General features: G+C 39.7%; 1 protein-coding gene and 1 non-coding gene across 2 annotated transcripts in view; one reads left to right on the top strand and one right to left on the bottom strand.

The window, feature by feature from the left end:
* SEC24A (SEC24 homolog A, COPII coat complex component) overlaps positions 1-3,614 on the top strand; it is an 84,165-nt gene that overhangs the window by 60,017 nt on the left and 20,534 nt on the right. The gene's annotated exons all lie outside the window — the stretch shown is intronic.
* LOC119471858 lies at positions 1,121-1,226 on the bottom strand. The gene has a single exon (XR_005200950.1). It is a non-coding gene; the product is annotated as a U6 spliceosomal RNA (small nuclear RNA).

The raw sequence follows: 3,614 nt of genomic DNA, 5'->3' as shown, positions 1-3,614 counted from the left end.
TTTTTTTTTTTTTTTTTGAGAGTCTCATTTTATCGCCCAGGCTAGAGTGCAGTGGTGCGATGACAGTTCACTGCAGTCTCGACCTCCATGACTCAAGTGATCCTCCCACCTCAGCTTCCTTCCCTAGTAGCTGGGGATACAGGCGTGAGCCACCATGCCTGGCTAATTTTTAATTTTCTTTGTAAAGACTGGGTCCATTGCTGCTGCACAAATTGAGTTTTTATTTAAATAAATATAATTGCTCTGTAAGGGGGTGTAGAGCAGTAATTTTCTTTCTTCTTCTCTTTTTTTCTGGAGACAGAGTGTTGCTCTGTTCCCCTGGCTGGAGTGCAGTGGCATGATCAGCCTCAATTCCTGGGCTCAAGTGATCCTCTCACCTCAGCCTCCCAAGTAACCTGGACCACAGGTGCATGCCACCATGCCCAGCTATGTTTTAATTTTTTGTAGGGGCAAGGGTTTTACACTGTTTCCCAGGCTAGTTTCAAACTCCTGGACTTAAGCAATCCTACCATTTCAGCTTCCCAAAGTGCTGGGATTACAAGTGTGAATTACCATGCCCAGTGTAATAATATTCTTTGCAATGGCAAAATTATTTATATGAAGTCTATAGCAAGTAAAAAAGATAAAGATCCAATAACCTTCCCTTTCACATTGAAATCTATTGGTTGACCAGACGTGGTGGTTCATGCCTGTAATCCCAGCACTTTGGGAGGTTGAGGCAGGCGGAACCTGAGGTCGGGAGTTTGAGACCAGCCTGACCAACATGGAGAAACCCTGTATCTACTAAAAATACAAAAAATAAGCCCAGTGTGGCGGCACATGCCTGTAATCCTAGCTACTCAGGAGGTTGAGGCAGGAGAATCTGTTGCACCTGGGAAGTGGAGGTTGCAGTGAGCTAAGATTGCACCACTGCACTCCAGCCTGGGCAACTAAAGAAACTCTGTCTAAAAAAAAAAGAAATCTATTGGTCAATCCATGAGCCAGATGAAGCTCTCTCTTATCTGTTCTTCACTGTAATGATGTACCCTTGGTGAATTTATCTCTTATCTGTTCTTCACTGTAATGATGTACCCTTGGTGAATTTATTAATTCTAACAGTTTTTATTTTATAATTTTTAATTAAAATATGGAATGCTTCACGAATTTAGGTGTTATCCTTATGCAGGGGCCAGGCTAATCTCTCTGTATCATTCCAATTTTAGTATATGAGCTGTCAGAGTGAGCACCTAACGGTGTTTTAGTGTTTGTTTTAAAAGGTACAGTTGTTGGATCCCATTCGTTGAAGACTGATGGACCTCAAAACTATTTTTATTTCTGCAGACACCTGCTATAAATTAAGGGAAGTGTACATCCTAATGTGCTTTTTTTTTTTTTTTTTTTTTTTAAAGACGGGGTTTTACCATGCTGGTCAGGCTGGTCTTGAACTCCTAACCTTAGGTGATCCGCCCGCCTTAGCCTCCACAGTGCTTGGATTACAGGTGTGAGTCACCACGCCTGGCCCCTAATATGCTTTTTAAGACCTTTTTTAATTGTCAAGACGGAGGCTATTTTTATATGTACCTTATTTTGCATAAAGATCTTTGGGATATACCAAGCAACTCCTTTGCCCTCTTTTTTTTTGGAGATGGAGTTTTGCTCTGTCACCCAGGCTGGCTCAGCTTACTGCAACCTCCACCTCCTGTGGTCGTGATTCTCCTGCCTCAGCCTCCCCAGTAGCTGGGATTACAGGTGCGCGCCACCATGCCTAGCTAATTTTTGTGTTTTTAATAGAGACATGGTTTCACCATATCAATCAGGCTGGTCTTGAACTCCTGACCTCAAGATCCACCCACCTCAGCCTCCCAAAGTGCTGGGATTACAGGCATGAGCCACCATGCCTGGCTGCCCTCTTTCTAGAGTGCTTAATTTAATAAAGCTTTGTGGTTAGCCTGCTTAGGTTTCTCTCTGTATTTTTTATGATAAATTCACTACAGATCAAATACATACTCTTAGAAAAGTTAACACAGAAAAGATAATGTACAGAAAGATATAAAATGACCTATTAAGCACAACCTGATATGTTCCACTCTACAGTTAATTATATGCCCTTCAGAAGCTTTCCTATGTCATTTATAAACATATATTTTGGCTTTTACTTCAAATAAAAGCAGTGGGGAATTACACGTGGCTTTTTTATTTTTATCACAATATCTTGACATTTCTATTTTTGTATGTACAAACCCACATTCTCTTTTTCCTTTGTGCCTTTTTTAATGTTATATATTTCTTTTTGAGAGACAGGCTTGCTTTCAACTCTTGGGCTTAAACAACCTATGCCCAGCATTCTTTTTCATTCTGATTACTGTTTTTAAGTTAGTTTTTATTTCACAAGCAAAATGTGCATCTATTTTTCTTGTAAAAAAAATAAAAACATTAGGCCGGGCGCGGTGGCCCACCCTATAATCCCAGCACTTTGGGAGTCTGAGGCAGGCTGATCATGAGGTCAGGAGATCAAGACCATCCTGGCCAACATGGTGAAACCCCGTCTCTACTAAAAATACCAAAAACAAACAAACAAACAAAAAAAAAAACTAGCCAGGCATGGTCGCATGTGACTGTAATCCCAGCTACTCAGGAGACTGAGGCAGGAGATTTGCTTGAACCCAAGAGGTGGAGGTTGCAGTGAGCCAAGATGGCACCACTGCACTCCAGCCTGGGCGACAGAGCGAGACTCTGCCTCAAAAAAATATAAAATAAAAATAAAATAAAATAAAAACATTTTTGGTAAAGCTAAAATCTTCCTGTATCAGCTTGAGTGTGTATATGACACATATACTTTCACTTCACTTTTACATAGTTAAAAATGATATATATTCAAATTTACTCTTCAAAATGGTATATAACACTTGGTATATATCAGAATTTCCAGCACATTTACATACTTAGGTACATCTCCATGGAAAACATATCATATGATCTATTTACATAAGTGAATACTGTATATATTTTTATTCAATAAACCTTCAAGATTCATTAATTTTAGATCATATAAATCCATCACATTCATTTAAACTTCTACCTATTCTACTTAGTATTCAGCAGATTGGACAAATGACAGTTTAGTTTCTTTTTTTTTTTGAAACCAAGTCTTGCTCTATCGTCCAGCCTGGAGCGAAGTGGAATGATCTCAGCTTACTACAACCTCCACCTCCTGGGTTTCAGCGATTTTCCTACCTAAGCCTCCCAAGTAGCTGGGATTACAGGTGCCCACCACCATGCCCGGCTAATTTTCATATTTTAGTAGAGACAGGATTTCACCAAGTTGGCCAGGCTGGTCTCGAACTCCTGACCTCAAGTGATCTGCCTGCGTCAGCCTCCCAAAGTGCTGGCATTACAGGCATGATTGAGCCACCATGCGTGGCATACGTTTTCTACTGTTATCCATTGAAGGCATTTCTGAATTTTTTTTTGCTGTGACACACCAGTCTACTTCAAATTTTTTTTCATGTCTAAATTTGGCACTTAAATGAGTGTATCTGTAGGATACATTCTTTGATATGTGATTGCTAAAGTCAAAATAAGTATCTAGAATTTTGATAGATAATGAAATTATGCTCCCCCTTTTTTATTTTTTT

Source organism: Cebus imitator, unplaced genomic scaffold (assembly GCF_001604975.1).
Source record: "Cebus imitator isolate Cc_AM_T3 unplaced genomic scaffold, Cebus_imitator-1.0 Scaffold76, whole genome shotgun sequence".
Taxonomy (NCBI): domain Eukaryota; kingdom Metazoa; phylum Chordata; class Mammalia; order Primates; family Cebidae; genus Cebus; species Cebus imitator.
This window is presented reverse-complemented; position numbering and strand designations above follow the sequence as displayed.